Below are 26178 nucleotides of genomic sequence, written 5' to 3' on the forward strand. Positions count from 1 at the left end.
TGTGTAGGGAGGAGATAAATCCAATTTGTAAAAGAAGATACCCGAAAATGAGTAAATGCTCACATAAGATGAAGAGTTGAAAATGTACAAGGTTTATTTGTAAAAAACTATGAGCAATATTAAAAATATGAGATATTTTGGGTATCCAAAAATGAGTAAATGCTCACATAAGATGAAGAGTTGAAAATGTACAAGGTTTATTAGTAAAAAACTATGAGCAATATTAAAAATATGAGATATTTTGGGTATAATGATTCCATTTTGACACATATGTAAGGAAGGGGAGTTCTTTAAAGGAGGTGCATATTTCACATAAGATGAAGAGTTGAAAATGTACAAGGTTTATTAGTAAAAAACTATGAGCAATATTAAAAATATGAGATATTTTGGGTATCCAAAAATGAGTAAATGCTCACACAAGATGAAGAGTTGAAAATGTACAAGGTTTATTAGTAAAAAACTATGAGCAATATTAAAAATATGAGATATTTTGGGTATAATGATTCCATTTTGACACATATGTAAGGAAGGGGAGTTCTTTAAAGGAGGTGCATATTTCACATGCTTGAATGAGTTTTAACCTCATAAAAATTGAGATATTTCATCTCTCCTCTCTCCTAATTCAAGTCTAGTTGCAAAAAGTTAGCTTAACTGACCTAAAAATGGTCAAAATTTGACCAAACTGAGTTGGAAAATTCTAGAATCAGTTTGTTTGGTTAGGAGCTCACTTTTTCCTATAAATAGAGGCCTTCCCCTTTGTTGAAACTTAACAATGTTTAATGCATTGTTACTCTACTTCACCTAAGCCAAGAACTGTGAATTCATTAATAATTCACTAGTTTTTTGACACTTCCTTCTTTCTTCAATCCCCGTTGGTGGCTCCATCAACATACTAAACCAATTGATTGGTTGGGGGCCTCTACCGTGAACAAAGAATCAAGCAATTTGTAAGGTAATTAGTGAATTTTGATCATTTTCTATAATCTCTCAATGTTTCTCTCTTCTCAACCCCTCTCAAGCTTGAGAAGCTTAATTGGAATGGTTTTTGAATGTTATTAAAGTTAATTGATGAATGGTAGTACTTGAATTACATAAATTAATAAATGTTATTGAAGTTAATTGATTAATGATAGTTAAGAATTACATAAATTTTCATTTCTCATGACCTATTCTCAATCCAAGTGAAGCTTTTCATAAAGCTTTTCCCTAATTTAAGATTAATCTATACTTGAGGCCAAATTAATGGCTTTTTCTACGCTTTTAGTTTATGTATTTCATGAATATTGATGATTCAATCCATTATGGATTAATGATCCCATTAGGGATCATTCTAATTATTTTCTTAATGATAAGCTTTATCCCTTAGAAAATTGAGATTTATCAGTCATAGCAGCGGAGCTATGGCAAAATTTTTATAAAAATTACGCATAAAATAATTTCATTCAAAGCATGAAAAGAGGACTTCCTACCATATTCTAGGAATTATCATCCTAGATTAATTAAAAGATATTCATTGTAATCATAGAGAAATTGATTTTTATATTATGCAAAATTGATTTTCATGCATAGAGGTATGCATAAAAGGTTATTATTTTAACATAAAAGTGTTACTTTTATCATAATTGAATTTCATGCATAGAGGTATGCATAAGAGATGAATATTTTATTATAAAAGAGTTACTTTTAGCATAATTGAATTTCATGCATAGAGGTATGCATAAGAGATGAATATTTTATTATAAAAGAGTTACTTTTAGCATAATTGAATTTCATGCATAGAGATATGCATAAGAGATGAATATTTTATTATAAAAGAGTTACTTTTAGCATAATTGAATTGCATGCATAGAGGTATGCATAAAAGATGAATATTTTATTATAAAAGTTGTAAGATTCCTCCCCCAAACTCCCTTTTGATGTCTAGTATCTTCTTCTATAATCAATCCCTCTTCAGAAATATAAAAGACTTGTTTCTAACTGTTTTAACCTAGAGAGAGAAAATATTCTAGAGAGAGAATATTCAGATTTTTAATATTTTTGGTTAGAAAATTATCTCATCTTATTAAAATAAGTTCCCCTGAAACAGAAATTCAAAAAGAACTTTCCAATGTGCAATTGGAATTAATTGGAAATGTGTATAAAGGACCTTAGTCTAAGGGTCTAGATTTTCAGAAATTTTTGGATTATGGTCCAATTAAGGTTCCTATGGGCCAATAGCATCAATCCATGTGTAGGGAGGAGATAAATCCAATTTGTAAAAGAAGATACCCAAAAATGAGTAAATGCTCACATAAGATGAAGAGTTGAAAATGTACAAGGTTTATTAGTAAAAAAATTATGAGCAATATTAAAAGTATGACATATGTAAGGAAGGGGAGTTCTTTAAAGGAGGTGCATATTTCACATAAGATGAAGAGTTGAAAATGTACAAGGTTTATTAGTAAAAAATTATGAGCAATATTAAAAGTATGACATATGTAAGGAAGGGGAGTTCTTTAAAGGAGGTGCATATTTCACATAAGATGAAGAGTTGAAAATGTACAAGGTTTATTAGTAAAAAATTATGAGCAATATTAAAAGTATGACATATGTAAGGAAGGGGAGTTCTTTAAAGGAGGTGCATATTTCACATAAGATGAAGAGTTGAAAATGTACAAGGTTTATTAGTAAAAAACTATGAGCAATATTAAAAATATGACATATGTAAGGAAGGGGAGTTCTTTAAAGGAGGTGCATATTTCACATGCTTGAATGAGTTTTAAACTCATAAAAATTGAGATATTTCATCTCTCCTCTCTCCTCATTCAAGTCTAGTTCCAAAAAATTAGCTTAACTGACCTAAAAATGGTCAAAAATTGACCAAACTGATTTGGAAAATTCTAGAATCAGTTTGTTTGGTTAGGAGCTCAATTTTTTCTATAAATAGAAGCCTCCCCCTTGTTGAAAAATAGATAGTGTTTATGCATCGTTACTCTACTCCACCTAAGCCAAGAACTGTGAATTCATTTAATAATTCACTAGTTTTTGGAGCTTCCCTCTTTCTTCAATCCCCATTAGTGGCTCCATCAACATACTTAACCAATTGATTGGTTGGGGGACTCTACCGTGAACAAAGAATCAAGCAATTTGTAAGATAATTAGTGAATATTGATCTTTTCTATAATTTCTCAATGTTTCTCTCTTCTCAACCCCTCTCAAGCTTGAGAAGCTTAATTGGTATGGTTTTTTAAATGCTATTGAAGTTAATTGGTGAATAGTAATGAAGAGTTACATAATTTAATAAATGCTATTGAAGTTAATTTCCATTTATGTTTAAATTTTAATGGTTTTTATGTAATTTCTCTCTCTCACTCAAGAAATGGTCATACTCATGACCCATTCTCAATCCAAATCAAGCTTTTCATAAAGCTTTTCCTTAACCCAAGATTAAGCTATTCTTGAGGCCAAATTAATGGCTTTTTTCTATGCTTTTAGTTTATGTATATTGATGATTCAATCCATTATGGATTAATAATCCAATTAGAGATCATTTTAATTAATTCCTTAATGAGAAGCTTTATCCCTTAGAAAAATTGAGATTTATCAGTCATAGCAGCGGAGCTATGGCAAAATTTTTATAAAAATTATGCATAAAATAATTTCATTCAAAGCATAAAAAGAGGACTTCCTACCATATTCTAGGAATTATCATCCTAGATTAATTGAAAGAATTTCATTATAATCATGGAGAAATCGAATTTTAATATCATGCATAAAGGATAAGTTTTTATATCAAAAGTGTTATTTTTACCATTTTTATTTCATGCATAGAAGTATGCATAATGGATAAGTTTTTATATCAAAAGTGTTATTTTTACCATTTTTATTTTCATGCATAGAAGTATGCATAATGGATAAATTTTTATATCAAAAGTGTTATTTTTACCATTTTTATTTTCATGCATAGAAGTATGCATAATGGATAAATTTTTATATCAAAAGTGTTATTTTCATCAATTTTTATTTTCATGCATAGAAGTAGGCATAAAGGATAAATTTTTATATCAAAAGTGTTACTTGTATCATTTTTATTTCATGCATAGAAGTATACATAATGGATAAATTTTTATATCAAAAGTGTTACTTTTATCATATTTGAATTTCATGCATAAAGGTATGCATAAAAGTTGATTATCTTATTATAAAAGTGTGTCTTTTATTATATTGAATTTCATGCATAGAGGTATGCATAAAGGTTGATTATTTTATTATAAAAGTGTGACTTTTATCATAATTGAATTTCATGCATAGAGGTATGCATAAAAGTTGATTATTTTATTGTAAGAGTGTTACTTTTATCATATTGGATTTCATGCATAGAGGTATGCATAAAAGATATTCTTTTTATACTAAAAGTGTGATTTTTCTCATAAATGGATTTTATGCATAACTTAGATGCATAAGAGAAATTCTTTTATTCTAAAAGTGTAATTCCTACCAAATTGAATTTATGCATAAGAAGATGCATAAAAGATTGATTTTAATTTCGAAAGTGTTAGTCTCCTTAAATGGAATTTATGCATAAATAAATGTGTAGAGAAATCTTATATCAAATATAAGAATTCTCTTAAAAAAGATATGAAATGTGATAAGATGTGATAAGAGGTGTATGAGATGTGATAAGATTTGATAAGATGCGTATGGAAAGTGATAGGATGTGATAAGAGGTGTATGAGATGTAAAAAGATGTGATAAGATGTGTATGAGATGTGATAGAATGTGTTAAGATGAGTTAGGATGTGTTAAGATGTATATGGGATGTGTTAGGACGAGAATGGATGTAATATGGTTGTATGAATGTGATGTGGATGTATACATGTAGATGTATATGTATGAATGTGAATGTTGGTGTGGATGTGGATGTATAGATGTAGATACGGATGTGTATGTATGTATGTGGATGTGTATGTATGAATGAGGATGTGAAAATGGATGTATGTATGTAGATGTGGATGTATGGATGTATGTATGTAGATGTGGATGTATGGATGTGAATGTGAATGAAGAGGTAGATGTGGGTGTATGGATATAGATACGGATATGGATGTATGAATGTGAAAATGGATGTATGCATGAAGATGTATATGCATAGATGTGAATGTGGATGTAGATGTGGATGTATAGATGTGAATGGGAATGTGGATGTAGATGTGGATGTATAGATGTGAATGAGAATATGGATGTGGATGTATGTATGTATGTGGATGTAGATGTGGATGTATAGATGTGAATGGGAATGTGGATGTGGATGTATGTGAATGTGGATGTAGATGTGGATGTATAGATGTGAATGGGAATGTGGATGTGGATGTATGTGAATGTGGATGTATAGATGTGAATGGGAATGTGGATGTGGATGTATGTATGTATGTGGATGTAGATGTGGATGTATAGATGTGAATGGGAATGTGGATGTGGATATATATGAATGTAGATGTAGATATGGATGTATAGATGTGAATGGGAATGTGGATGTGGATGTATGTACATATGTGGATGTAGATGTGGATGTATAGATATGAATGGGAATGTGGATGTGGATGTATGTATGTATGTGGATGTGGATGTATGAATGAGGACGTGATAATGGATGTATGCATGTAGATGTGGATATATGGATGTGAATATGAATGTGGATGTGGATGTGGATATGGATGTGTATGTATGAATGTAGATATGGGATGTGGATGTATAAATGAGGATGTGAAAATGGAGGTATGCATGTAGATGTGGATGTATGGATGTGAATGTGGATGTGGATGTGGATATGGATGTGTATGTATGAATGAGGATATGGGATGTGGATGTATAAATGAGGATGTGAAAATGGATGTATACATGTAAATGTGGATGTATGGATGTGAATGTGAATGTGTATGTGAATTAATGTGTCATCGATATGAGGAAATGGATGAGAATGAGTACACTTTGAATGGAATGTGGACTAAGGAAAGATAATGTGGAAAGACGAGAGTTCGATTTAGAAACTGTATTTTGTGACTGTTTGTAAATGACTGTTTTATGTCAAGAATGCTGGGGAAGCATTTTGACCGTCTTGTGGATTAAGGTCATGAAGACCTAACTGTTAAAGTTGCAACTGCTGACGGAGAGTCAATGGAGGACGTCTCGCGTAGCAAGGTCGACCGAGGTCTTGACCAGCCTCGGTTCGATTTAAATGGTGAGCTTCCGGTACGGTGGATGAGGGACCAAGGAAGCGGCCTATGAGTGAAGCGCTAGGTCACCTGCGAAGGATCCTAGAGGGTGCTGACCATACGGTGCTCGGGCTCTGGGTCGCCGAAGATACCCACACGTGCGTCGTGGAAGATATTGGAACAAGGAGTAAGAGTTGTTTTGTGAAACCGGGCATGGATCTGGTTGATTGACCTTGCTGGTCTTCAATAGATGAGTCCATGGCTCTTTATATGGATCTGTTGGTTGATCTTGCTGATCTTCAACGAGAGTCCATCTTGATTTTTATAAGTGATTATATTGCCGAGTATTATGGGCTAGGAACTATTGAAAAGACCCCTGTGTGGACAGGTGGTGAGCGTTCTAGTTGCCAATGATGCCATAGATACTCTGATGAAGGAATGATGGGAAATTATGAATCAACCGGATAAATTGGAAGATTATGATCAGTGGTACTATGGTTTCATTAAAGGATTGTTTTAAAGTTAGCTGATGCTAAGAAAAAGGCAATTTTCATATTGGGTGTGTAAGTGGTGTGGCTAGTTTTATGTTTGCATGAACTTCCGGCTAGGGGGCCTTGGAACTCTTTTCCTTGGTACCCGGGACAAAACCTAACCAAATTCCAAATTGGATCCCATCACTACAGTGGTTGGGCGGTTGGCTAACCCATGGGATCGGATGGGGTTAGGCTGGACTGATGGATCCGTAAATCGAGATTTAATTTCTATTATAACGATAGATGAAGTAAATCCCGGATAGAAATTGTTCTATGGATAGGAATCAACGGCTGTGCCTCTTGATGGGGAAAAAAGCGTTGATCCCAATGATCCAAGTGCAAGTTTCTTCCTTGATTTGACCAAGTACCGTTAAAGGTGCAGTCAGATCAGTTGATCTGTAATGATCTTGACTGCGTTAGAGTAAAGAGTTATCCTGGTGGAATCGCCCATGCTTTCCGGGTAAGGGAAGTTTTTTCGGGTTCGGTTTTGGAAAAACCGACGGATTAGTCTCTTGTCCGGATATCCGTGGACGAGGCCCCGAGTGTGGGTCCCTGCCCCGCGCATGAAGTGCTACTTCCGCTGCTAGTAACCCGAATCTGTTGCACGGTGGGAACAGGGATCTCACAGTTGGTATCAGAGCCTTTGGTTAATAAAGATCAACTGAGAAGACAAATATGTCAAAAATTTATCAAGAAACACAAAAAGGTTGTAATTGTGTGATATAAGTCATACAATTTGATATTCAAACTAAAATTCGTAATTTGGTAATTGGGTCTTCAGATGGAAGTACCGCAATTATATAGAAGCCCTGACTTGCTTGAGGCCTAGACATGATGGTATTTACCTTATAATTCCAAGGGCCGTGACTACCCGTATATACCGAGAGTATACTGCAGCTCTTTACTGACAGTATATACGAGTAAATCTAAGACTTGAAATTATAAGCGTTAATGCTATCCAGAGGATGATTTCGAATGTGGTTGATATGATTTTTAATTCTGTTTGAGAATTGATGAATTGATTTGGATTCTGATTGAAAAATGATGATCCCTGAAAATTGGATGAAATGTAATAAGATGAGCGAAACCTCAATGAGGATGAATGGGACGAGTCCCTGTGATGATATTCATAACTGGAATGATGATAATGATTTCAGCAAATCACTATGAGATTAGTGGATTGTGCTGTCAGTTTGCTACTATTAATACTTGACCGTTAGATCAAGTTAAGGGATGACAAATTGAGAACTTACTTGACTAAAATTCCCGTGGAGGAATGTTCAGAAGGAAATTTTTTGGTCTAATGGACCATTATCATGTTAAAGATATGAATGATATGATCTGAATGAATTGTTGATGAGTTCTAAGGGATATTTATCCCAGTATTCTGTTGGGTTGACCAGAATATAAGGAACCCCAGAATAAAATTGGATCTTAAGAAAAAGAGTTATCCTCTACCTTGCGAGATGAGGACATCTCGCACTTTTTTAAGTGGGGTAGAATGTAAGATTCCTCCCCAACCTTCGAGGTATATAGGAGTAAGAATCTCCCTTTTGATCTTATAATTATTCCCTCTCTAAAATAAAAGAAAGATTCTGTATTAAAAAAAAAAGGAAGATCCTTTTCCTAGAATACTTCTCAGGAGTCCCACCTGTTTTAAGGATTCAGAACAATGAGTTCTGAAGTGAAAATCGGTGTTTTGGATACCACGGTTTTGGTTTTCATTCGAGTACGGCCCAAAAAGAAGTTCTTTATCTCTTGGGGAGTATAAGAAGTTATCCCCCAGATATTGTGAACCTTATCTGAATTCAATGAAAGTAGGTGACTTAGCCTACAAGCTTCTTTTATCTCCTCATCTCAAAGTTCTTAATGCCTTCTATAGAAAAATGTGCCAAACCCAAATCATGGAAAGACGGTAAAACTTCAGTGGCAAGTTACCGTTGGCTTCTAGGTTACGCTAGCTCCTTCCTTTATATAAGTCGTAACTTTTACTTGTCGCTCACAGTAATCTTACTTCCATCGATCTCCCTTCTTCTTAATCTCCTTCATGGCTTGGCAACAGGAATTAGTTTTATCCATGATGATTTCTCACCTTCAAGACGCAAGCGAGTCTGTGAAGAAAGATTTTATAGAATAGTATGAGCGCTCACTTTTCCCTCACTTGGGAACTTCTGTAGCTCAGACCAAATGGCGGACCTATCAAAACATAACTAGGGTAACACCATGGGGTCAGCAGCACTTTCGTAACAATGTCCGCTTGGCCATGGTTATTGAAGCTTTGGGTTTGGGTCCCCGATACTACTGCGTCATGAGATCAAGACATCTTGGGTTTTCTGAGCGGGTCTTCTTACTGGCGTGTTTTCTTCCTCATGAGAAGATATGCCTTTACCCCGTTTTTGGCTTACCTCTCAGAGGTCCTTTTGTTAGATCACCTCATACCACTGAGATAGGTGCAGCAATAACCAGCAGAATCATTCCCATAGATGAGTTACCCTATACTTGCGCAGCTTGTGAATGCTGCTTTTGTGATCATATGATGGACGGGCTTATGGAAGTGTAAAGAGTTCTTCTATCTTTACTGTATAAGTTCTGAGAATGAATAAAGTTTAAATCTTGTTCTTATCTTGAATCTTGCTCTCTTTGAGACTTTTTCTTGGTGGTTAATCCTGATTTAAATTTTTCTCTAAGTCTAATAATTCGTGCATCTTACGAAATTATCTCAGTTTGCGAGATGAGGACATCTCGCATTTTTTAAGTGGGGTAGAATGTAAGATTCCTCCCCCAAACCCCCTTTTGATGTCTAGTATCTTCTTCTATAATCAATCCCTCTTCAGAAATATAAAAGACTTGTTTCTAACTGTTTTAACCTAGAGAGAGAAAATATTCTAGAGAGAGAATATTCAGATTTTTAATATTTTTGGTTAGAAAATTATCTCATCTTATTAAAATAAGTTCCCCTGAAACAGAAATTCAAAAAGAACTTTCCAATGTGCAATTGGAATTAATTGGAAATGTGTATAAAGGACCTTAGTCTAAGGGTCTAGATTTTCAGAAATTTTTGGATTATGGTCCAATTAAGGTTCCTATGGGCCAATAGCATCAATCCATGTGTAGGGAGGAGATAAATCCAATTTGTAAAAGAAGATACCCAAAAATGAGTAAATGCTCACATAAGATGAAGAGTTGAAAATGTACAAGGTTTATTAGTAAAAAAATTATGAGCAATATTAAAAGTATGACATATGTAAGGAAGGGGAGTTCTTTAAAGGAGGTGCATATTTCACATAAGATGAAGAGTTGAAAATGTACAAGGTTTATTAGTAAAAAATTATGAGCAATATTAAAAGTATGACATATGTAAGGAAGGGGAGTTCTTTAAAGGAGGTGCATATTTCACATAAGATGAAGAGTTGAAAATGTACAAGGTTTATTAGTAAAAAATTATGAGCAATATTAAAAGTATGACATATGTAAGGAAGGGGAGTTCTTTAAAGGAGGTGCATATTTCACATAAGATGAAGAGTTGAAAATGTACAAGGTTTATTAGTAAAAAACTATGAGCAATATTAAAAATATGACATATGTAAGGAAGGGGAGTTCTTTAAAGGAGGTGCATATTTCACATGCTTGAATGAGTTTTAAACTCATAAAAATTGAGATATTTCATCTCTCCTCTCTCCTCATTCAAGTCTAGTTCCAAAAAATTAGCTTAACTGACCTAAAAATGGTCAAAAATTGACCAAACTGATTTGGAAAATTCTAGAATCAGTTTGTTTGGTTAGGAGCTCAATTTTTTCTATAAATAGAAGCCTCCCCCTTGTTGAAAAATAGATAGTGTTTATGCATCGTTACTCTACTCCACCTAAGCCAAGAACTGTGAATTCATTTAATAATTCACTAGTTTTTGGAGCTTCCCTCTTTCTTCAATCCCCATTAGTGGCTCCATCAACATACTTAACCAATTGATTGGTTGGGGGCCTCTACCGTGAACAAAGAATCAAGCAATTTGTAAGATAATTAGTGAATATTGATCTTTTCTATAATCTCTCAATGTTTCTCTCTTCTCAACCCCTCTCAAGCTTGAGAAGCTTAATTGGTATGGTTTTTTAAATGCTATTGAAGTTAATTGGTGAATAGTAATGAAGAGTTACATAATTTAATAAATGCTATTGAAGTTAATTTCCATTTATGTTTAAATTTTAATGGTTTTTATGTAATTTCTCTCTCTCACTCAAGAAATGGTCATACTCATGACCCATTCTCAATCCAAATCAAGCTTTTCATAAAGCTTTTCCTTAACCCAAGATTAAGCTATTCTTGAGGCCAAATTAATGGCTTTTTTCTATGCTTTTAGTTTATGTATATTGATGATTCAATCCATTATGGATTAATAATCCAATTAGAGATCATTTTAATTAATTCCTTAATGAGAAGCTTTATCCCTTAGAAAAATTGAGATTTATCAGTCATAGCAGCGGAGCTATGGCAAAATTTTTATAAAAATTATGCATAAAATAATTTCATTCAAAGCATAAAAAGAGGACTTCCTACCATATTCTAGGAATTATCATCCTAGATTAATTGAAAGAATTTCATTATAATCATGGAGAAATCGAATTTTAATATCATGCATAAAGGATAAGTTTTTATATCAAAAGTGTTATTTTTACCATTTTTATTTCATGCATAGAAGTATGCATAATGGATAAATTTTTATATCAAAAGTGTTATTTTTACCATTTTTATTTTCATGCATAGAAGTATGCATAATGGATAAATTTTTATATCAAAAGTGTTATTTTTACCATTTTTATTTTCATGCATAGAAGTATGCATAATGGATAAATTTTTATATCAAAAGTGTTATTTTCATCAATTTTTATTTTCATGCATAGAAGTAGGCATAAAGGATAAATTTTTATATCAAAAGTGTTACTTGTATCATTTTTATTTCATGCATAGAAGTATACATAATGGATAAATTTTTATATCAAAAGTGTTACTTTTATCATATTTGAATTTCATGCATAAAGGTATGCATAAAAGTTGATTATCTTATTATAAAAGTGTGTCTTTTATTATATTGAATTTCATGCATAGAGGTATGCATAAAGGTTGATTATTTTATTATAAAAGTGTGACTTTTATCATAATTGAATTTCATGCATAGAGGTATGCATAAAAGTTGATTATTTTATTGTAAGAGTGTTACTTTTATCATATTGGATTTCATGCATAGAGGTATGCATAAAAGATATTCTTTTTATACTAAAAGTGTGATTTTTCTCATAAATGGATTTTATGCATAACTTAGATGCATAAGAGAAATTCTTTTATTCTAAAAGTGTAATTCCTACCAAATTGAATTTATGCATAAGAAGATGCATAAAAGATTGATTTTAATTTCGAAAGTGTTAGTCTCCTTAAATGGAATTTATGCATAAATAAATGTGTAGAGAAATCTTATATCAAATATAAGAATTCTCTTAAAAAAGATATGAAATGTGATAAGATGTGATAAGAGGTGTATGAGATGTGATAAGATTTGATAAGATGCGTATGGAAAGTGATAGGATGTGATAAGAGGTGTATGAGATGTAAAAAGATGTGATAAGATGTGTATGAGATGTGATAGAATGTGTTAAGATGAGTTAGGATGTGTTAAGATGTATATGGGATGTGTTAGGACGAGAATGGATGTAATATGGTTGTATGAATGTGATGTGGATGTATACATGTAGATGTATATGTATGAATGTGAATGTTGGTGTGGATGTGGATGTATAGATGTAGATACGGATGTGTATGTATGTATGTGGATGTGTATGTATGAATGAGGATGTGAAAATGGATGTATGTATGTAGATGTGGATGTATGGATGTATGTATGTAGATGTGGATGTATGGATGTGAATGTGAATGAAGAGGTAGATGTGGGTGTATGGATATAGATACGGATATGGATGTATGAATGTGAAAATGGATGTATGCATGAAGATGTATATGCATAGATGTGAATGTGGATGTAGATGTGGATGTATAGATGTGAATGGGAATGTGGATGTAGATGTGGATGTATAGATGTGAATGAGAATATGGATGTGGATGTATGTATGTATGTGGATGTAGATGTGGATGTATAGATGTGAATGGGAATGTGGATGTGGATGTATGTGAATGTGGATGTAGATGTGGATGTATAGATGTGAATGGGAATGTGGATGTGGATGTATGTGAATGTGGATGTATAGATGTGAATGGGAATGTGGATGTGGATGTATGTATGTATGTGGATGTAGATGTGGATGTATAGATGTGAATGGGAATGTGGATGTGGATATATATGAATGTAGATGTAGATATGGATGTATAGATGTGAATGGGAATGTGGATGTGGATGTATGTACATATGTGGATGTAGATGTGGATGTATAGATATGAATGGGAATGTGGATGTGGATGTATGTATGTATGTGGATGTGGATGTATGAATGAGGACGTGATAATGGATGTATGCATGTAGATGTGGATATATGGATGTGAATATGAATGTGGATGTGGATGTGGATATGGATGTGTATGTATGAATGTAGATATGGGATGTGGATGTATAAATGAGGATGTGAAAATGGAGGTATGCATGTAGATGTGGATGTATGGATGTGAATGTGGATGTGGATGTGGATATGGATGTGTATGTATGAATGAGGATATGGGATGTGGATGTATAAATGAGGATGTGAAAATGGATGTATACATGTAAATGTGGATGTATGGATGTGAATGTGAATGTGTATGTGAATTAATGTGTCATCGATATGAGGAAATGGATGAGAATGAGTACACTTTGAATGGAATGTGGACTAAGGAAAGATAATGTGGAAAGACGAGAGTTCGATTTAGAAACTGTATTTTGTGACTGTTTGTAAATGACTGTTTTATGTCAAGAATGCTGGGGAAGCATTTTGACCGTCTTGTGGATTAAGGTCATGAAGACCTAACTGTTAAAGTTGCAACTGCTGACGGAGAGTCAATGGAGGACGTCTCGCGTAGCAAGGTCGACCGAGGTCTTGACCAGCCTCGGTTCGATTTAAATGGTGAGCTTCCGGTACGGTGGATGAGGGACCAAGGAAGCGGCCTATGAGTGAAGCGCTAGGTCACCTGCGAAGGATCCTAGAGGGTGCTGACCATACGGTGCTCGGGCTCTGGGTCGCCGAAGATACCCACACGTGCGTCGTGGAAGATATTGGAACAAGGAGTAAGAGTTGTTTTGTGAAACCGGGCATGGATCTGGTTGATTGACCTTGCTGGTCTTCAATAGATGAGTCCATGGCTCTTTATATGGATCTGTTGGTTGATCTTGCTGATCTTCAACGAGAGTCCATCTTGATTTTTATAAGTGATTATATTGCCGAGTATTATGGGCTAGGAACTATTGAAAAGACCCCTGTGTGGACAGGTGGTGAGCGTTCTAGTTGCCAATGATGCCATAGATACTCTGATGAAGGAATGATGGGAAATTATGAATCAACCGGATAAATTGGAAGATTATGATCAGTGGTACTATGGTTTCATTAAAGGATTGTTTTAAAGTTAGCTGATGCTAAGAAAAAGGCAATTTTCATATTGGGTGTGTAAGTGGTGTGGCTAGTTTTATGTTTGCATGAACTTCCGGCTAGGGGGCCTTGGAACTCTTTTCCTTGGTACCCGGGACAAAACCTAACCAAATTCCAAATTGGATCCCATCACTACAGTGGTTGGGCGGTTGGCTAACCCATGGGATCGGATGGGGTTAGGCTGGACTGATGGATCCGTAAATCGAGATTTAATTTCTATTATAACGATAGATGAAGTAAATCCCGGATAGAAATTGTTCTATGGATAGGAATCAACGGCTGTGCCTCTTGATGGGGAAAAAAGCGTTGATCCCAATGATCCAAGTGCAAGTTTCTTCCTTGATTTGACCAAGTACCGTTAAAGGTGCAGTCAGATCAGTTGATCTGTAATGATCTTGACTGCGTTAGAGTAAAGAGTTATCCTGGTGGAATCGCCCATGCTTTCCGGGTAAGGGAAGTTTTTTCGGGTTCGGTTTTGGAAAAACCGACGGATTAGTCTCTTGTCCGGATATCCGTGGACGAGGCCCCGAGTGTGGGTCCCTGCCCCGCGCATGAAGTGCTACTTCCGCTGCTAGTAACCCGAATCTGTTGCACGGTGGGAACAGGGATCTCACAGTTGGTATCAGAGCCTTTGGTTAATAAAGATCAACTGAGAAGACAAATATGTCAAAAATTTATCAAGAAACACAAAAAGGTTGTAATTGTGTGATATAAGTCATACAATTTGATATTCAAACTAAAATTCGTAATTTGGTAATTGGGTCTTCAGATGGAAGTACCGCAATTATATAGAAGCCCTGACTTGCTTGAGGCCTAGACATGATGGTATTTACCTTATAATTCCAAGGGCCGTGACTACCCGTATATACCGAGAGTATACTGCAGCTCTTTACTGACAGTATATACGAGTAAATCTAAGACTTGAAATTATAAGCGTTAATGCTATCCAGAGGATGATTTCGAATGTGGTTGATATGATTTTTAATTCTGTTTGAGAATTGATGAATTGATTTGGATTCTGATTGAAAAATGATGATCCCTGAAAATTGGATGAAATGTAATAAGATGAGCGAAACCTCAATGAGGATGAATGGGACGAGTCCCTGTGATGATATTCATAACTGGAATGATGATAATGATTTCAGCAAATCACTATGAGATTAGTGGATTGTGCTGTCAGTTTGCTACTATTAATACTTGACCGTTAGATCAAGTTAAGGGATGACAAATTGAGAACTTACTTGACTAAAATTCCCGTGGAGGAATGTTCAGAAGGAAATTTTTTGGTCTAATGGACCATTATCATGTTAAAGATATGAATGATATGATCTGAATGAATTGTTGATGAGTTCTAAGGGATATTTATCCCAGTATTCTGTTGGGTTGACCAGAATATAAGGAACCCCAGAATAAAATTGGATCTTAAGAAAAAGAGTTATCCTCTACCTTGCGAGATGAGGACATCTCGCACTTTTTTAAGTGGGGTAGAATGTAAGATTCCTCCCCAACCTTCGAGGTATATAGGAGTAAGAATCTCCCTTTTGATCTTATAATTATTCCCTCTCTAAAATAAAAGAAAGATTCTGTATTAAAAAAAAAAGGAAGATCCTTTTCCTAGAATACTTCTCAGGAGTCCCACCTGTTTTAAGGATTCAGAACAATGAGTTCTGAAGTGAAAATCGGTGTTTTGGATACCACGGTTTTGGTTTTCATTCGAGTACGGCCCAAAAAGAAGTTCTTTATCTCTTGGGGAGTATAAGAAGTTATCCCCCAGATATTGTGAACCTTATCTGAATTCAATGAAAGTAGGTGACTTAGCCTACAAGCTTCTTTTATCTCCTCATCTCAAAGTTCTTAATGCCTTCTATAGAAAAATGTGCCAAACCCAAATCATGGAAAGACGGTAAAACTTCAGTGGCAAGTTACCGTTGGCTTCTAGGTTACGCTAGCTCCTTCCTTTATATAAGTCGTAACTTTTACTTGTCGCTCACAGTAATCTTACTTCCATCGATCTCCCTTCTTCTTAATCTCCTTCATGGCTTGGCAACAGGAATTAGTTTTATCCATGATGATTTCTCACCTTCAAGACGCAAGCGAGTCTGTGAAGAAAGATTTTATAGAACAGTATGAGCGCTCACTTTTCCCTCACTTGGGAACTTCTGTAGCTCAGACCAAATGGCGGACCTATCAAAACATAACTAGGGTAACACCATGGGGTCAGCAGCACTTTCGTAACAATGTCCGCTTGGCCATGGTTATTGAAGCTTTGGGTTTGGGTCCCCGATACTACTGCGTCATGAGATCAAGACATCTTGGGTTTTCTGAGCGGGTCTTCTTACTGGCGTGTTTTCTTCCTCATGAGAAGATATGCCTTTACCCCGTTTTTGGCTTACCTCTCAGAGGTCCTTTTGTTAGATCACCTCATACCACTGAGATAGGTGCAGCAATAACCAGCAGAATCATTCCCATAGATGAGTTACCCTATACTTGCGCAGCTTGTGAATGCTGCTTTTGTGATCATATGATGGACGGGCTTATGGAAGTGTAAAGAGTTCTTCTATCTTTACTGTATAAGTTCTGAGAATGAATAAAGTTTAAATCTTGTTCTTATCTTGAATCTTGCTCTCTTTGAGACTTTTTCTTGGTGGTTAATCCTGATTTAAATTTTTCTCTAAGTCTAATAATTCGTGCATCTTACGAAATTATCTCAGTTTGCGAGATGAGGACATCTCGCATTTTTTAAGTGGGGTAGAATGTAAGATTCCTCCCCCAAACCCCCTTTTGATGTCTAGTATCTTCTTCTATAATCAATCCCTCTTCAGAAATATAAAAGACTTGTTTCTAACTGTTTTAACCTAGAGAGAGAAAATATTCTAGAGAGAGAATATTCAGATTTTTAATATTTTTGGTTAGAAAATTATCTCATCTTATTAAAATAAGTTCCCCTGAAACAGAAATTCAAAAAGAACTTTCCAATGTGCAATTGGAATTAATTGGAAATGTGTATAAAGGACCTTAGTCTAAGGGTCTAGATTTTCAGAAATTTTTGGATTATGGTCCAATTAAGGTTCCTATGGGCCAATAGCATCAATCCATGTGTAGGGAGGAGATAAATCCAATTTGTAAAAGAAGATACCCAAAAATGAGTAAATGCTCACATAAGATGAAGAGTTGAAAATGTACAAGGTTTATTAGTAAAAAAATTATGAGCAATATTAAAAGTATGACATATGTAAGGAAGGGGAGTTCTTTAAAGGAGGTGCATATTTCACATAAGATGAAGAGTTGAAAATGTACAAGGTTTATTAGTAAAAAATTATGAGCAATATTAAAAGTATGACATATGTAAGGAAGGGGAGTTCTTTAAAGGAGGTGCATATTTCACATAAGATGAAGAGTTGAAAATGTACAAGGTTTATTAGTAAAAAATTATGAGCAATATTAAAAGTATGACATATGTAAGGAAGGGGAGTTCTTTAAAGGAGGTGCATATTTCACATAAGATGAAGAGTTGAAAATGTACAAGGTTTATTAGTAAAAAACTATGAGCAATATTAAAAATATGACATATGTAAGGAAGGGGAGTTCTTTAAAGGAGGTGCATATTTCACATGCTTGAATGAGTTTTAAACTCATAAAAATTGAGATATTTCATCTCTCCTCTCTCCTCATTCAAGTCTAGTTCCAAAAAATTAGCTTAACTGACCTAAAAATGGTCAAAAATTGACCAAACTGATTTGGAAAATTCTAGAATCAGTTTGTTTGGTTAGGAGCTCAATTTTTTCTATAAATAGAAGCCTCCCCCTTGTTGAAAAATAGATAGTGTTTATGCATCGTTACTCTACTCCACCTAAGCCAAGAACTGTGAATTCATTTAATAATTCACTAGTTTTTGGAGCTTCCCTCTTTCTTCAATCCCCATTAGTGGCTCCATCAACATACTTAACCAATTGATTGGTTGGGGGCCTCTACCGTGAACAAAGAATCAAGCAATTTGTAAGGTAATTAGTGAATATTGATCTTTTCTATAATTTCTCAATGTTTCTCTCTTCTCAACCCCTCTCAAGCTTGAGAAGCTTAATTGGTATGGTTTTTTAAATGCTATTGAAGTTAATTGGTGAATAGTAATGAAGAGTTACATAATTTAATAAATGCTATTGAAGTTAATTTCCATTTATGTTTAAATTTTAATGGTTTTTATGTAATTTCTCTCTCTCACTCAAGAAATGGTCATACTCATGACCCATTCTCAATCCAAATCAAGCTTTTCATAAAGCTTTCCTTAACCCAAGATTAAGCTATTCTTGAGGCCAAATTAATGGCTTTTTTCTATGCTTTTAGTTTATGTATATTGATGATTCAATCCATTATGGATTAATAATCCAATTAGAGATCATTTTAATTAATTCCTTAATGAGAAGCTTTATCCCTTAGAAAAATTGAGATTTATCAGTCATAGCAGCGGAGCTATGGTAAAATTTTTATAAAAATTATGCATAAAATAATTTTATTCAAAGCATAAAAAGAGGACTTCCTACCATATTCTAGGAATTATCATCCTAGATTAATTGAAAGAATTTCATTATAATCATGGAGAAATCGAATTTTAATATCATGCATAAAGGATAAGTTTTTATATCAAAAGTGTTATTTTTACCATTTTTATTTTCATGCATAGAAGTATGCATAATGGATAAATTTTTATATCAAAAGTGTTATTTTTACCATTTTTATTTTCATGCATAGAAGTATGCATAATGGATAAATTTTTATATCAAAAGTGTTATTTTCATCAATTTTTATTTTCATGCATAGAAGTAGGCATAAAGGATAAATTTTTATATCAAAAGTGTTACTTGTATCATTTTTTTTTCATGCATAGAAGTATACATAATGGATAAATTTTTATATCAAAAGTGTTACTTTTATCATATTTGAATTTCATGCATAAAGGTATGCATAAAAGTTGATTATCTTATTATAAAAGTGTGTCTTTTATTATATTGAATTTCATGCATAGAGGTATGCATAAAGGTTGATTATTTTATTATAAAAGTGTGACTTTTATCATAATTGAATTTCATGCATAGAGGTATGCATAAAAGTTGATTATTTTATTGTAAGAGTGTTACTTTTATCATATTGGATTTCATGCATAGAGGTATGCATAAAAGATATTCTTTTTATACTAAAAGTGTGATTTTCCTCATAAATGGATTTTATGCATAACTTAGATGCATAAGAGAAATTCTTTTATTCTAAAAGTGTAATTCCTACCAAATTGAATTTATGCATAAGAAGATGCATAAAAGATTGATTTTAATTTCGAAAGTGTTAGTCTCCTTAAATGGAATTTATGCATAAATAAATGTGTAGAGAAATCTTATATCAAATATAAGAATTCTCTTAAAAAAGATATGAAATGTGATAAGATGTGATAAGAGGTGTATGAGATGTGATAAGATTTGATAAGATGCGTATGGAAAGTGATAGGATGTGATAAGAGGTGTATGAGATGTAAAAAGATGTGATAAGATGTGTATGAGATGTGATAGAATGTGTTAAGATGAGTTAGGATGTGTTAAGATGTATATGGGATGTGTTAGGACGAGAATGGATGTAATATGGTTGTATGAATGTGATGTGGATGTATACATGTAGATGTATATGTATGAATGTGAATGTTGGTGTGGATGTGGATGTATAGATGTAGATACGGATGTGTATGTATGTATGTGGATGTGTATGTATGAATGAGGATGTGAAAATGGATGTATGTATGTAGATGTGGATGTATGGATGTATGTATGTAGATGTGGATGTATGGATGTGAATGTGAATGAAGAGGTAGATGTGGGTGTATGGATATAGATACGGATATGGATGTATGAATGTGAAAATGGATGTATGCATGAAGATGTATATGCATAGATGTGAATGTGGATGTAGATGTGGATGTATAGATGTGAATGGGAATGTGGATGTAGATGTGGATGTATAGATGTGAATGAGAATATGGATGTGGATGTATGTATGTATGTGGATGTAGATGTGGATGTATAGATGTGAATGGGAATGTGGATGTGGATGTATGTGAATGTGGATGTAGATGTGGATGTATAGATGTGAATGGGAATGTGGATGTGGATGTATGTGAATGTGGATGTATAGATGTGAATGGGAATGTGGATGTGGATGTATGTATGTATGTGGATGTAGATGTGGATGTATAGATGTGAATGGGAATGTGGATGTGGATATATATGAATGTAGATGTAGATATGGATGTATAGATGTGAATGGGAATGTGGATGTGGATGTATGTACATATGTGGATGTAGATGTGGATGTATAGATATGAATGGGAATGTGGATGTGGATGTATGTATGTATGTGGATGTGGATGTATGAATGAGGACGTGATAATGGATGTATGCATGTAGATGTGGATATATGGATGTGAATATGAATGTGGATGTGGATGTGGATATGGATGTGTATGTATGAATGTAGATATGGGATGTGGATGTATAAATGAGGATGTGAAAATGGAGGTATGCATGTAGATGTGGATGTATGGATGTGAATGTGGATGTGGATGTGGATATGGATGTGTATGTATGAATGAGGATATGGGATGTGGATGTATAAATGAGGATGTGAAAATGGATGTATACATGTAAATGTGGATGTATGGATGTGAATGTGAATGTGTATGTGAATTAATGTGTCATCGATATGAGGAAATGGATGAGAATGAGTACACTTTGAATGGAATGTGGACTAAGGAAAGATAATGTGGAAAGACGAGAGTTCGATTTAGAAACTGTATTTTGTGACTGTTTGTAAATGACTGTTTTATGTCAAGAATGCTGGGGAAGCATTTTGACCGTCTTGTGGATTAAGGTCATGAAGACCTAACTGTTAAAGTTGCAACTGCTGACGGAGAGTCAATGGAGGACGTCTCGCGTAGCAAGGTCGACCGAGGTCTTGACCTGCCTCGGTTCGATTTAAATGGTGAGCTTCCGGTACGGTGGATGAGGGACCAAGGAAGCGGCCTATGAGTGAAGCGCTAGGTCACCTGCGAAGGATCCTAGAGGGTGCTGACCATACGGTGCTCGGGCTCTGGGTCGCCGAAGATACCCACACGTGCGTCGTGGAAGATATTGGAACAAGGAGTAAGAGTTGTTTTGTGAAACCGGGCATGGATCTGGTTGATTGACCTTGCTGGTCTTCAATAGATGAGTCCATGGCTCTTTATATGGATCTGTTGGTTGATCTTGCTGATCTTCAACGAGAGTCCATCTTGATTTTTATAAGTGATTATATTGCCGAGTATTATGGGCTAGGAACTATTGAAAAGACCCCTGTGTGGACAGGTGGTGAGCGTTCTAGTTGCCAATGATGCCATAGATACTCTGATGAAGGAATGATGGGAAATTATGAATCAACCGGATAAATTGGAAGATTATGATCAGTGGTACTATGGTTTCATTAAAGGATTGTTTTAAAGTTAGCTGATGCTAAGAAAAAGGCAATTTTCATATTGGGTGTGTAAGTGGTGTGGCTAGTTTTATGTTTGCATGAACTTCCGGCTAGGGGGCCTTGGAACTCTTTTCCTTGGTACCCGGGACAAAACCTAACCAAATTCCAAATTGGATCCCATCACTACAGTGGTTGGGCGGTTGGCTAACCCATGGGATCGGATGGGGTTAGGCTGGACTGATGGATCCGTAAATCGAGATTTAATTTCTATTATAACGATAGATGAAGTAAATCCCGGATAGAAATTGTTCTATTGATAGGAATCAACGGCTGTGCCTCTTGATGGGGAAAAAAGCGTTGATCCCAATGATCCAAGTGCAAGTTTCTTCCTTGATTTGACCAAGTACCGTTAAAGGTGCAGTCAGATCAGTTGATCTGTAATGATCTTGACTGCGTTAGAGTAAAGAGTTATCCTGGTGGAATCGCCCATGCTTTCCGGGTAAGGGAAGTTTTTTCGGGTTCGGTTTTGGAAAAACCGACGGATTAGTCTCTTGTCCGGATATCCGTGGACGAGGCCCCGAGTGTGGGTCCCTGCCCCGCGCATGAAGTGCTACTTCCGCTGCTAGTAACCCGAATCTGTTGCACGGTGGGAACAGGGATCTCACAGTTGGTATCAGAGCCTTTGGTTAATAAAGATCAACTGAGAAGACAAATATGTCAAAAATTTATCAAGAAACACAAAAAGGTTGTAATTGTGTGATATAAGTCATACAATTTGATATTCAAACTAAAATTCGTAATTTGGTAATTGGGTCTTCAGATGGAAGTACCGCAATTATATAGAAGCCCTGACTTGCTTGAGGCCTAGACATGATGGTATTTACCTTATAATTCCAAGGGCCGTGACTACCCGTATATACCGAGAGTATACTGCAGCTCTTTACTGACAGTATATACGAGTAAATCTAAGACTTGAAATTATAAGCGTTAATGCTATCCAGAGGATGATTTCGAATGTGGTTGATATGATTTTTAATTCTGTTTGAGAATTGATGAATTGATTTGGATTCTGATTGAAAAATGATGATCCCTGAAAATTGGATGAAATGTAATAAGATGAGCGAAACCTCAATGAGGATGAATGGGACGAGTCCCTGTGATGATATTCATAACTGGAATGATGATAATGATTTCAGCAAATCACTATGAGATTAGTGGATTGTGCTGTCAGTTTGCTACTATTAATACTTGACCGTTAGATCAAGTTAAGGGATGACAAATTGAGAACTTACTTGACTAAAATTCCCGTGGAGGAATGTTCAGAAGGAAATTTTTTGGTCTAATGGACCATTATCATGTTAAAGATATGAATGATATGATCTGAATGAATTGTTGATGAGTTCTAAGGGATATTTATCCCAGTATTCTGTTGGGTTGACCAGAATATAAGGAACCCCAGAATAAAATTGGATCTTAAGAAAAAGAGTTATCCTCTACCTTGCGAGATGAGGACATCTCGCACTTTTTTAAGTGGGGTAGAATGTAAGATTCCTCCCCAACCTTCGAGGTATATAGGAGTAAGAATCTCCCTTTTGATCTTATAATTATTCCCTCTCTAAAATAAAAGAAAGATTCTGTATTAAAAAAAAAAGGAAGATCCTTTTCCTAGAATACTTCTCAGGAGTCCCACCTGTTTTAAGGATTCAGAACAATGAGTTCTGAAGTGAAAATCGGTGTTTTGGATACCACGGTTTTGGTTTTCATTCGAGTACGGCCCAAAAAGAAGTTCTTTATCTCTTGGGGAGTATAAGAAGTTATCCCCCAGATATTGTGAACCTTATCTGAATTCAATGAAAGTAGGTGACTTAGCCTACAAGCTTCTTTTATCTCCTCATCTCAAAGTTCTTAATGCCTTCTATAGAAAAATGTGCCAAACCCAAATCATGGAAAGACGGTAAAACTTCAGTGGCAAGTTACCGTTGGCATCTAGGTTACGCTAGCTCCTTCCTTTATATAAGTCGTAACTTTTACTTGTCGCTCACAGTAATCTTACTTCCATCGATCTCCCTTCTTCTTAATCTCCTTCATGGCTTGGCAACAGGAATTAGTTTTATCCATGATGATTTCTCACCTTCAAGACGCAAGCGAGTCTGTGAAGAAAGATTTTATAGAATAGTATGAGCGCTCACTTTTCCCTCACTTGGGAACTTCTGTAGCTCAGACCAAATGGCGGACCTATCAAAACATAACTAGGGTAACACCATGGGGTCAGCAGCACTTTCGTAACAATGTCCGCTTGGCCATGGTTATTGAAGCTTTGGGTTTGGGTCCCCGATACTACTGCGTCATGAGATCAAGACATCTTGGGTTTTCTGAGCGGGTCTTCTTACTGGCGTGTTTTCTTCCTCATGAGAAGATATGCCTTTACCCCGTTTTTGGCTTACCTCTCAGAGGTCCTTTTGTTAGATCACCTCATACCACTGAGATAGGTGCAGCAATAACCAGCAGAATCATTCCCATAGATGAGTTACCCTATACTTGCGCAGCTTGTGAATGCTGCTTTTGTGATCATATGATGGACGGGCTTATGGAAGTGTAAAGAGTTCTTCTATCTTTACTGTATAAGTTCTGAGAATGAATAAAGTTTAAATCTTGTTCTTATCTTGAATCTTGCTCTCTTTGAGACTTTTTCTTGGTGGTTAATCCTGATTTAAATTTTTCTCTAAGTCTAATAATTCGTGCATCTTACGAAATTATCTCAGTTTGCGAGATGAGGACATCTCGCATTTTTTAAGTGGGGTAGAATGTAAGATTCCTCCCCCAAACCCCCTTTTGATGTCTAGTATCTTCTTCTATAATCAATCCCTCTTCAGAAATATAAAAGACTTGTTTCTAACTGTTTTAACCTAGAGAGAGAAAATATTCTAGAGAGAGAATATTCAGATTTTTAATATTTTTGGTTAGAAAATTATCTCATCTTATTAAAATAAGTTCCCCTGAAACAGAAATTCAAAAAGAACTTTCCAATGTGCAATTGGAATTAATTGGAAATGTGTATAAAGGACCTTAGTCTAAGGGTCTAGATTTTCAGAAATTTTTGGATTATGGTCCAATTAAGGTTCCTATGGGCCAATAGCATCAATCCATGTGTAGGGAGGAGATAAATCCAATTTGTAAAAGAAGATACCCAAAAATGAGTAAATGCTCACATAAGATGAAGAGTTGAAAATGTACAAGGTTTATTAGTAAAAAAATTATGAGCAATATTAAAAGTATGACATATGTAAGGAAGGGGAGTTCTTTAAAGGAGGTGCATATTTCACATAAGATGAAGAGTTGAAAATGTACAAGGTTTATTAGTAAAAAATTATGAGCAATATTAAAAGTATGACATATGTAAGGAAGGGGAGTTCTTTAAAGGAGGTGCATATTTCACATAAGATGAAGAGTTGAAAATGTACAAGGTTTATTAGTAAAAAATTATGAGCAATATTAAAAGTATGACATATGTAAGGAAGGGGAGTTCTTTAAAGGAGGTGCATATTTCACATAAGATGAAGAGTTGAAAATGTACAAGGTTTATTAGTAAAAAACTATGAGCAATATTAAAAATATGACATATGTAAGGAAGGGGAGTTCTTTAAAGGAGGTGCATATTTCACATGCTTGAATGAGTTTTAAACTCATAAAAATTGAGATATTTCATCTCTCCTCTCTCCTCATTCAAGTCTAGTTCCAAAAAATTAGCTTAACTGACCTAAAAATGGTCAAAAATTGACCAAACTGATTTGGAAAATTCTAGAATCAGTTTGTTTGGTTAGGAGCTCAATTTTTTCTATAAATAGAAGCCTCCCCCTTGTTGAAAAATAGATAGTGTTTATGCATCGTTACTCTACTCCACCTAAGCCAAGAACTGTGAATTCATTTAATAATTCACTAGTTTTTGGAGCTTCCCTCTTTCTTCAATCCCCATTAGTGGCTCCATCAACATACTTAACCAATTGATTGGTTGGGGGCCTCTACCGTGAACAAAGAATCAAGCAATTTGTAAGGTAATTAGTGAATATTGATCTTTTCTATAATTTCTCAATGTTTCTCTCTTCTCAACCCCTCTCAAGCTTGAGAAGCTTAATTGGTATGGTTTTTTAAATGCTATTGAAGTTAATTGGTGAATAGTAATGAAGAGTTACATAATTTAATAAATGCTATTGAAGTTAATTTCCATTTATGTTTAAATTTTAATGGTTTTTATGTAATTTCTCTCTCTCACTCAAGAAATGGTCATACTCATGACCCATTCTCAATCCAAATCAAGCTTTTCATAAAGCTTTCCTTAACCCAAGATTAAGCTAT

This window comes from Cibotium barometz, chromosome 6 (genome assembly GCF_041138505.1).
Source record: "Cibotium barometz isolate CiBa-2024 chromosome 6, ASM4113850v1, whole genome shotgun sequence".
NCBI lineage: Eukaryota > Viridiplantae > Streptophyta > Polypodiopsida > Cyatheales > Cibotiaceae > Cibotium > Cibotium barometz.